The sequence below is a fragment of the Tachypleus tridentatus genome, chromosome 13 (genome assembly GCF_004210375.1).
Source record: "Tachypleus tridentatus isolate NWPU-2018 chromosome 13, ASM421037v1, whole genome shotgun sequence".
NCBI lineage: Eukaryota > Metazoa > Arthropoda > Merostomata > Xiphosura > Limulidae > Tachypleus > Tachypleus tridentatus.
The window spans coordinates 119,347,962-119,359,752 of NC_134837.1; the positions used below are offsets into that span (position 1 = coordinate 119,347,962).

Below are 11,791 nucleotides of genomic sequence, written 5' to 3' on the forward strand. Positions count from 1 at the left end.
CTACAATCAGTGATGTCTACAATGTCACATCCCTACAATGTTGAGCATTCGACATTTATTTTAATTATGTGTTTTTTTTTTAATACGGAAAAATATCGCTATGAAATAAATGACCTGTTATGAGTTAAACCTACTTTGCTAATATATGTTAAGCCTAGTTTCCGTTTGTTACTGTACTAGCAAACAGTGGCTCAAGCTTACTTTTTGGATTACTGATACAGTTGAATAAACCTGTGTTTTTGCTTATTGGTACAACTGTTTAAACACATGTTTTATGTTTGATAACAAAGTGAGTTAAGCGTAGTCTGTTATCCTTATGCAGTGAGTTAAACTAACGCTTTATGCTTGCTAATAGAGTAAGTTAAGCCTTGTATTTTGTTTGCTAATACAATGACTTAAATCTGCTTCATGGATGATAACAGTTTAAATTGTCTGAATTCATACAAACGTTTTTCAAAACATGTAAAAAACATAAGATGTCAGGATTATTTCAAAGAAAAACGTGAGTAACAAAAATATTTATTTTCAGTTACAAGTTATATTTGATCCACCACCATGGTATTGCAAAAACGAAGAAAAAAGTTTTAACCTTAAGATTTATATAGTGAACCATAAAACCCTACAATCTTAATACTTTTCTGTTATCAAAAATTGTTATATAAAAAATTTAAAAAGATGTTCGTTACAAATAGGAGAGTAAATAGATGAATATAAAAACCTTGTTCATTGCTTTTAGTTGATTAGTTCCAAACATTTTATCTGGAAACCCGAACAGTCACTTACTGTTACGAATTTCAGATTATTCGGTGGTGTTGAACAAACAACAACAATAACCACTAGATGTTATAGCTATATAATACTACCATATACAGATACTCCTTGCAGTAATGATGTTATTTGATTTTCTTTATCTCCATGATTCTTTCTTCTGGACAGAGAATTTCATTATTTATTAAACCAGACGTGGGTGGGTCCTGGGCGTGTCAGAGCAAAATAGAAGGGCTGTCATAGTTTCTATGGTTGTCTCTGAAAACTGCTTTGAAATAAGATGAAGGCTTGATGTGTTAACAGTATTGTACGAAGACAGATCTCTTGATGTGTTAACAGAACAGCATTGGATAAGGACAGATCTCTTGATATGTTGACAGAAAAGTAACGGATTAGGGCAGATCTAATGTGTTAACAGAAAAGTAACGGATAAGTGCACAAGATTGAGAGTAAGTACAAACTAATCTTGAGAACTTCCGTTTTAAGAAGGGCTTTTTTGTGATACGTCATGAAATATGTTAGGTTTTTACAACAAGACAGTCATATTGAGGTTATAGTTAATGGTGTTCTTGTACGATGACCGCAAATTGTTCTTTTAAACAAAGGTCACGTTAAAGGTTAAGATATTTTTCACCACAGTGTCATGAACTACGTCTGAATCGTATTTCGTTTTGTTATAATGCTTTTCTTCGTCGCCGTCAGGATATACACACGTATTCTTCTTTTCAAGATTTGGACGAGATATACTTCATATATAAATTACAATAAATGATTCGGATTAGAACGTTATTTTTTCCCAGAAGTTGCTAAGCAACCGCATGTATCGACAATACGAGGTCTTACGTCAGTGAAAACCAACAACAACAGATACAGCTAGATGGTGCTTTACATGTAACTTATATTAAACACTATCGATTAGATGATTCACTATGTAGTTATAAATCACGTGCTTCACAAAAAAAATGATTTTCTTCTCTCTACACACCAACACAATTACCGACGACATCAGACATCCGTTTGGCTGCTTTTCTTATACAGTATTTCTTCAGTTCTTACTTTTGTCTCGGGAGTTGACGTAGATTTCCAGATTTCTTCCACTTCAAGTAGGTCTAGCGGAATCTGCAAGAAACAATGCAGAGGAAATGGCTAATAAAGAATCCAAAAGGTAAAACGTTCAATTGACCATACGAAAACCAAAAGTGTAAAAACGATCCTCCAAATAAGGTAAACAGACATAAAAACAACGTATCGGAAAGAGATAGGGGATCCTTCAGTTAACATTCGGAAATTAACCCCTCATGCCACGCCCGGAAAACCTTAATGATACATGCTAGGTTTCCGTTACAATCAGTCCAGTTTTTCGTTTATATGCTCAAATACACACACAGAGAGATAAACTTTTATCAAATGACGGTTACAATATACACAAATTATTAAATGATCTGGACCTACCTCTACAGTCGGGGGAACTTTCTCAAATGTATGATCAGGATTGGGTGCCATCTGAAAAGTTGGACAGCGTGATGTTTGGCCAGGGAAGGGGTGGAAACAGAACATTCCACAAAGAATACCTTTGAACACCAGAGTTGTCAGAATCCTGCAAGATTTTAATATGTATGCTCACACACATTCTACACATATGAAACTCCGTTACACTTAACTTCTTGTAACTGTATGTATATATATTTTTTTTTCTCAAAATCAGAAAGAAAAAGGTTAATATATTATATCGTGAGAAACATCAACTCAGTTCATTGGTATAATTTTCTAGTCTTAAAAATCATCTCCTAAGTAAGTACTCCCAAACCCATACATCAATCGAAGAACCTCTGCCCTAGGTCAGTTTATGTCACAAGGTCATCGAAAGGTCAATTTCGTTTCCAAGGACAGCCAGTATCTTTGAAATGCTTTGCTTGGACGAATTAATGGAAACATTAATTACATTAATTAAACATTTGTGGATTTTATAGAAAGATTGTTAACCTACAGATGACCTGAGAAGGTCGAAATGTTATTCTGTAATTTATTTTAAAGGTTTAATACACATATCAACCGTCTTGAGAATACATTTTTTACTTCAAGTGGGTTTCTTGTCAATAGTTTTCAAAGTAAAACTAAAAATAATCACCCGACATAAATATACGTATTAAATGAGATTTAATAATAAAGTCATTACACATTAGTAAACAATAACTTAAATAGTAGTAACGTCACCCACGTAAATACACATTCTGGTATATATAGGTTTGTCTTCACTAGCCGTCCCTAATTTAACATCGTAAGACTAGAAAGTAACTAGTCGTTACCACCCATCACTAACACTTGGGCTACTCTTTTATTAACGAATAGTGGGATTGACCGTCACATTATAACGCCCACACGGCTGAAGGGGCGCCACTGTTTGATGTGACGTGGATTCAAACTCGCGACCCTCAGATTACGAGTCTAGAGTCCTAACTACCTGGCCATGCCGGGCCAACCATACAGAAACAGAAGACAATGTGTTACATAGAAATTCTGTGACCCTCAGATTACGAGTCGAGAGTCCAAACTACCTGGCCATGCTAGGCCTAAATCGTTATTGATTTATATTTTCCTCGTTGCAAAATTTTATTATGCATTCTATGTGTCGTTTTTTATTTTGTTATTGGCGCAAAGCTACACAAAGGTTTTTCAATTTTTCCATTGCAGGATCGAACCTGGAATGTTTGCGTAGTAAGATCTATCGCTGACCCTCTAGGAGGATTCTACAGGGCAGGTACGTTTCTTTGATTTGTATTTTCTTGTATAAAAAATTACAAATTATAACAGTACAAATGTAAAATGTGACGACATAAAGGCTGCAGTTTTGGAATATAACGTTTTTCAAGAACTTTCTAGAAACTACGTCACAGACACATGTTCCCTACATGTTACCGTTAAAATGTTGAAAATGGTTCAAGATTACTTTAACTTGTATCAGATAAATTTATTCTAGCAATCAACGACATGATCTCGTGAACATAAAAGTTGAGACACGAAAAATGCAGTTTTTTGTTTTGTTTTCCTTCTGGAACGACAGTAATAAGTGAGGCCTAGGGAGTTTATTATGGTTCAGAAACTTTCCCCTTGTTATTGCCACCATTATACGAAATCGTGCTTCGTGTGGTACGACGGTTAACTATATTCAACACTTCAGGCACCGTTAAAAACAATGACATTATTACAAAAAGACACACCAACAAGTTCGTGCTTAATGTAGCACGTGACATTTCTGAACTCTCTCCATTTTACGCCTCATTTCGCTTTCATTTTATAAATTTGGTAGTTTTCAGTTAACTTATGTGTCTACTTTAACCTGATTTTGGAACATTTACCACAGTTTTCGACAAAACGATTTAAAACTTTGATCCCCCCCCCCTAAGAATACAAACGAAGAACTATTTTGTAAAGAATTGTGATGAATCCCCTCGGTGGACTCAGCAAATAACCCGATGTAGCTTTGCTAAAAGAAAACACACACACATACACATCATTCGCAAGAACGAATAATCAGGAAAACACTGAGGTTACATCACAGTTGACCGAACCACTTCACATGAAAATTGGTACACATATTAAATATTTCGTGACAATAACTAAATTCATGCTCTGGAAATGTGAATCTTCACTGAGCAGCTCCCAGAGGCGATGCTCGTGGTAACATGAAAATTGGAATGGTTCAAAACAGATACACAGGACACACTTTCGATTTCTTTCTACTGGGTATCATTAACGGTGGGTTAAGATTTGTTTTGATTGTTTGGTTTTGAATTTAGCGCAAAGCTACATGAGGGCTATCTTCACTAATCATCCCTAATATAACAATGAAAGACTAGAGGGGAGGCAGCTAGTCTTCACCACCCACCGCCAACTCTTCAGTTTCTCTTTTATCGACGAATAGTGGGATTGGCCACAATTATAACGACCCCACGGCTGAAAGGGCAGACATGTTTGGTGTTACAGGGATTCGAACCCGCGACCCCCAGATTACGAGTCGAACACCCTGACCACCTGGCCATATCGGGGTTGATGGTTAGGGATTTTCAGGATTGGCTGCTCAGGTTTATTTCGAAATAGGCAAGAAAGAATGCATAGTCACTTTAACCAAGGGGAGTACCGTTTATCGTGAAAGTTCTCACTTAATGTACCAACATTAGCCTAACTTAGACCCCTCCCTGTTGGCTTTTATTTAATCACTTTTTTTTAAATTTTAACTTGTAACTATTTTCAATTATTTTCTTCGTCCTTATACGTTTTCATTGTTTCTCATTTCCTACAAACAATTATTTCATGGTCAGTAAGCGAAAAGTCCGAGGTTCCATTCCCTGCGGCGTACAGAGCGCTGTTAGCCGTACGCTAAAAGAATATCTCTTTCTAAAAAAATATTACATTCACGACGTATTGATTGTTTTGTTTAAGTTGGAAACAGCAGAATAACAATACAACACCCTTGGTATTACTATACAACACCCACCTTGGTGACACAGGTTAATACATTACTATACAACACCCTTCTTGGTTACACAGGTTAATTCACTACTATACAACACCCACCTTGGTGACACAGGTTAATATACTACTATACAACAACCACCTTGGTGAAACAGTTTAATCCACTACTACACAACACCCTCTTGGTGAAACATGTTAATCCACTACTATACAACAACCATCTTGGTGAAACAGGTCAATCCACTACTATACAACACTCCATTGGTGACACAGGTTTAATCCACTACTACACAACACCCTCTTGGTGACACAGGTTTAATCCAATACTATACAACACCCACCTTGGTGACACAGGTTAATATACTACTATACAACAACCACCTTGGTGAAACAGGTTAATCCACTACTATATAACACTCCATTGGTGACACAGGTTTAATCCACTACTACACAACACCCACCTTGGTGAAACAGGTTAATCCACTACTATACAACAACCATCTTGGTGAAACAGGTTAATCCACTACTATACAACACTCCATTGGTGGCACAGGTTTAATCCACTACTACACAACACCCTCTTGGTGAAACAGGTTAATCCACTACTATACAACAACCACCTTGGTGAAACAGGTTAATCCACTACTATACAACACCCCCTTGGTGACACAGGTTTAATCCACTACTAAACAACACCCACCTTGGTGACACAGGTTAATATACTACTATACAACAACCACCTTGGTGAAACAGGTTAATCCACTACTATACAACACTCCATTGGTGACACAGGTTTAATCCACTACTACACAACACCCTCTTGGTGAAACAGGTTAATCCACTACTATACAACAACCATCTTGGTGAAACAGGTTAATCCACCACTATACAACACCCACCTTGGTGAAACAGGTTAATCCACTACTACACAACACCCTCTTGGTGAAACAGGTTAATCCACTACTATACAACAACCATCTTGGTGAAACAGGTTAATCCACTACTATACAACACCCCCTTGGTGAAACATGTTAATCCACCACTATACAACACCCACCTTGGTGACACAGGTTAATATACTACTATACAACCACCACCTTGGTAAAACAGGTTAATCCACTACTATACAACACCCTTCTTGGTTACACAGGTTTAATCCACTACTATACAACACCCACCTTGGTGACACAGGTTAATATACTACTACACAACAACCATCTTAATGAAACAGGTTAATCCACTACTATACAACACTCCATTGGTGGCACAGGTTTAATCCACTACTACACAACACCCTCTTAGTGAAACAGGTTAATCCACTACCATACAACACCCCCTTGGTGAAACATGTTAATCCACCACTATACAACACCCACCTTGGTGACACAGGTTAATATACTACTATACAACCACCACCTTGGTAAAACAGGTTAATCCACTACTATACAACAACCATCTTGGTAAAACAGGTTAATCCACTACTATACAACACCCTTCTTGGTTACACAGGTTTAATCCACTACTATACAACACCCACCTTGGTGACACAGGTTAATATACTACTATACAACATTCCATTGGTGACACAGGTTTAATCCACTACTACACAACACCCTCTTGGTGAAACAGGTTAATCCACTACTATACAACACCCCCTTGGTGAAACATGTTAATCCACCACTATACAACACCCACCTTGGTGACACAGGTTAATATACTACTATACAATCACCACCTTGGTAAAACAGGTTTAACTCACTACTAATACTGCTGTCCTACTCTGTTGATGATGTGTAAAGTTCAGTATACATTACTTAATTAAATAACATATTTAATGATACTCACTCCATATTTACTGTGTTAACTTTCCACGTATTTACATTATTACTCTAATCTTGTGGTAGGTAATACGATATTTTATTAACATCATTCGATATCTTACTTTGTTACCCTAATATTATATAGTATTTCATAATATTACCCTACTGGCATGCTATATCATATTTGTTTATCCATATATCATGTTGTCTTATATCACGCCTTCTTGGTATTATTTATGTCATTATTTTAAGCTCATACAAGTGTATGTCGTCATATTTATCTAATTTTCTACCTTTACTTGTGTAACACAATTTGAATTATACTCTAAAATACCTTTGATCTATTTATAAGATTATTTAGACTAGTATGAAAAAATGTCTTCTTACTTTGTAAGATATTGACCAAATATAAACAGCTACTCAAAGTTCTACTCAGATTCACAACTTCTGCCTCCTGTTTTAACATGTTGAATTTGAAATGTTATTCAAACATTTATACATCTATTTCCTTGTATTATGAAATATAGATTTACGTGCATAGTTACGCATTATTTATCATAGTTCACATTATCTGCCTTTAATTTTGAAAACAAGTTATACCGTTATATATTATTAAGAACTAGTTTGTTATTTTCCAATTTGACTTCAGGATATATAATTTTAACTGTCCAACATCTGAACTTTAAACCTTATGCCTTCTTTCACAATAAATGTACTTTGAATTAACACAAAGTTATGGTTAGGTTGGTACTTACATCAAAGCTACTAAACAGAACACATACAATTCCATTCCGTCGGCTAATTAGGCTAAAGAACGTTGCCACAAATGTTTTCCCTAAGGCTATAGCTTCCAAAAAACATAACCTTCTTAAAAAGTCCACATTCTGTTGATTTCTCTCCACTGAAACTGTTCTTTAACCAAATTAAAAAGTTTACTCAACTACTCCACTAATGACGAAATAACGGTTATTGTTTTTACGGACTATTGGAATTCAAATTTTCCACCTACCCAAGAAGCCATAACACTCGGTTGATTCAGGTAGGTGAGGCCGTTAAGGTGAGGCTCTTGAAGCTAAGTTCGTAACAGCGTTCGTGTGAGACGTGTCGTCCAATTACCTTTATTTGTGTTTCTTGTTTTAATGGGGCTCTTGATGATCGCCACAGCCAGCAGTAGGATAAGTTTCTAATTCAAACAACTTGAAAAAAGTTGGTTATCACTATTTAATAATACCGTTTAATTATCTAAAGCTCATTTGGTTTGAACGATATCAAGGGCTAGAATCGAACTTCACAGAAATACCATGAAATCATCGGTGTATTTTAATACAATGTACTTTATGTTTGTAGTGTGATAATAGAAACAAATCCGTTATCTAAATTACAATATATATATATATATACTGGTTATTTAAAATGTAAAGTTTTTATATAACAACATATTGAAGTTTGAGAGTGTTTGAAATTAATCGTCTCATAACTGTATAGTTTAAAAAAAAAAAGTTAATTACAGAAATAATAGCCGCTAGGGAGACAACCATCTCCTACTAGCGGGTTATTAAACTAATTTTGTCGTAGTAGTAAAAATATCTGTTCACAAAATCGTTAATGTCTAGGTTCTCACAAACGCACAAAATCACGAGTCATCTTCTAATGTGATAATTATTAGAAATTTTTAATATTATTTTCAAATATCCGCTGTTCAAAATGTACAAGACGTGAAACTTACAACGTTCCACAAAATTCTCCAAGTCATTCATTCTTACTACAGTCGCTGTTTCCCAGAGGGCGGTGTTGGTTGAATTTCTAAATAATTCTAGATCTGTGGTTCGGGATCCCTTAGAAGTTCGTAAGCATTCTTAAGAGGTACGAAATGACAACGAGTTTCCATGATTTGTAATATAGTTTTGGAAATAGAAATAATGAAATGTTCGATCAAATGGAAATTATGTTTTACTTTAAAATTTGCATTGATTGTAAGAACATATGGGTGAAAGTAAAGAAAGATATGTGATAATATGCCAGACACAACATGTCTGCCATATCCATTGCCGACGTGATATTTCGTTCTATACCAGTACACTCGATTCGCAATCTGTGTGTTGTTAGCTCAATTCTTGTTACCAGTTGTGATCAATCTCATTTCTTGTTGATAAAGAATGACCTAATACTTAGTAGTGGGTGGATTTCACTAGCTTTCTTCCCTCTAGGCTATTACTTCAAAATTAAGGAAGGCTTGCTTAAATAGCCGTCGAGTAAGTTTGTGCCAAATGTAACAAACAAGAAATATATATCAGGACTCGCCAAGCTGTCTGGGATACGACATATATAGTTGTGGTCTAGGTCATATTTATATCATGAACATTGATAAACAACCAGCGTCATAGTGTAAACTAGATTAAGTAAGTATCTTTGGTTTATTATAATAATGACTGTCAAATGTCAATGTTCGATTTGAGTAGTTACCTTCCGTCTATTCTAGCAGATAGCCCTTGAATAACTTCGCATGAAATTTAATATACAAACAAACTATCCAATGTTTTTTGAATGGCTACTTTGTAACAATACAAAATTCTAACTGACCTAAAGAAATTTTTATTCAGTTTATTATAACAGGTATTTCATTGTATAACTGTACGCGGTAACTTCAAACAAACAAGTTCAAATATTAGTGCTGCCATCTTACGGCAATTTTGAAATTTTTACAATATTATGTAGCTAAAATTGTTGGTGAAATATATATTTCTAAGCCGATGATCCACTCATTTATCAGTTATACATGTTTAAACTATACGTACGTTCTTGAACTACCTTTGAACGATTTTTAAACTACACAGACAACTACAGACAAAAATATCATACCACGTAGTTAGATAAATCTTCTATAGCACATAGAGATCACAACGATAGCTCAAACCCATAATTACAGAGAGGGTTTGATTTGTTTTTCGCGCAAAACTACACGAGGGCTACCTGTGCTAGCCCCTCCCTTAATTTAGCAGTGTAAGATTAAAGCAACTCTTTTACCAACGAATAGTGGGATTGACTATCACATTATAACGATGTAGTATACGGTGTGAGTCAGACTGTGAGTCAAGTGCCCCACTAATCACTAGAACATATCAGGCCGGACGGCATGAGCGTTTAACACCATATTGTTTTCGTATCCGTGACTTTGTTGGTTACAAGTCCCAAGCGAAAAAAGTAAAAAGAAAACTATTAGTAATACAATTAGTTCACTAATTATCGTTGTGTCCCTCGTGCATGTTACGTAACAAATAATCGATTATTTTCTTTCGGTACCTTCTTTACATAGACTTTAGGAATAAGTAAAAATGTAACATTTATTCAGTATCATGGTGAGGGTGAACTTCATAAATATATTCCTTTTTTATTGTCATCATTTCACGCATGCGTATCCGTATATGACGTAATTAATTTCTGCTTTCCCTAGTTGTTTTCCTGGTATCAGTGAGGCTTTCCTCAAAGATAAACCACGTACATAGTTGCATACCACAAGGGGCATGTTCATCGGGTGAGGGAGGCAGACCCCCATTCAAATGCTCTGTCCCCCTCCACAACAGTCCTCACAGAATATATCACGATTTGGTTTTTTTAAATGTTTAAATTCACTACAACTCTCATTGGTGTGAGTGTTAACTTTTGCATTCTTCCCCTACACTCACCCCCCACCCTTTCACCAGTAAGCAGATTCGCTTTGATCTTACAGAATTATTGGATTAATAGATTCATTATTAGTTTAATTAGTAGATTACGCAAACAATGAACAGTAATAAAAGCTGGTCTGTGTAATAACTAATACGAAGATAAACAGTTTCTAATGTTAGTTGTGCATGGCTCTAAGTTTTCATGAATGACCTTCATTAAAGGTGCCTCGAAGCAATGATGAAGCAATTTTGTAACAGACCGTGTTTACATCACGACATTCCATTGTATACGTAGTTCAAACAGTGGTAAACGTACAGACTCTTACAGTAAAACTTGTAAATCAGAGCTGCAGGAGAAAAATTACTACACCCACACAGTTACTTCTAGTTCTCGTCGGTTTGCAAATCGGTTTCAGTACGCCTGTGCAAACTGGCGGATAGCTTCCTTGAAACCTCAGAAAAACTAGTCATTACCAGACGTCTCCCCCTTTCAACTTTCACATGTTGAACCTGTAGAAAGCCTTGCAAGGGACCTTATTTACGCATAATATGTTCGTGCGTGTGTGTATTGTTTTACTCTCGTGAAACACAGATTGAAGTTAAGAAGGGGAGGAAAATAATAAAGGTAAGAAAATAACAACGTTTAAGTATTAGGAAACAAATAACTTCTATAAGCGGGAAGCATTCAGGATATATCTAACTTCTTCTTCTTTTTTTTTTATAGGGCTCAGCTCCTTAATACCCGTCAGATGTAGCATAACCCCCTATCCGTAGAATTGTTTTCTGCCTCTGTTCTTTACGATATTTCAACAGATCCATTATTTAGGATTAGCTTAACTGTGTGTTTTGTAGTAGATAGCGTAAGGGGCTGCAGTTCGAAAGGTCTAAAGCTGGATATACCATTGAAAATGCTTTGGACTTTCAACCGTATATATAAAAGTGATAGGTGTAATAGTTAATCGTAGTAACGTAATTTTCCAATCATAAGGAGCACCGTGTATAAGCTGCACCTTCTACAAGTCAGCATTTCAAAACAAAACAACAACAGCAACAAGCGAACTCGTG

The 11,791-nt window shown here is 35.7% G+C and overlaps 1 long non-coding RNA gene across 1 annotated transcript; it reads right to left on the reverse strand.

The window, feature by feature from the left end:
* Window positions 1-499: 499 nt before the first annotated feature.
* On the reverse strand, window positions 500-8,120 carry LOC143237912 (uncharacterized). The gene is made up of 3 exons (XR_013020327.1): window positions 7,817-8,120; window positions 2,221-2,365; window positions 500-1,887 (listed from the first exon to the last, which is right to left on the reverse strand). It is a non-coding gene; the product is annotated as an uncharacterized LOC143237912 (long non-coding RNA).
* Between the last annotated feature and the right edge of the window lie 3,671 nt (window positions 8,121-11,791).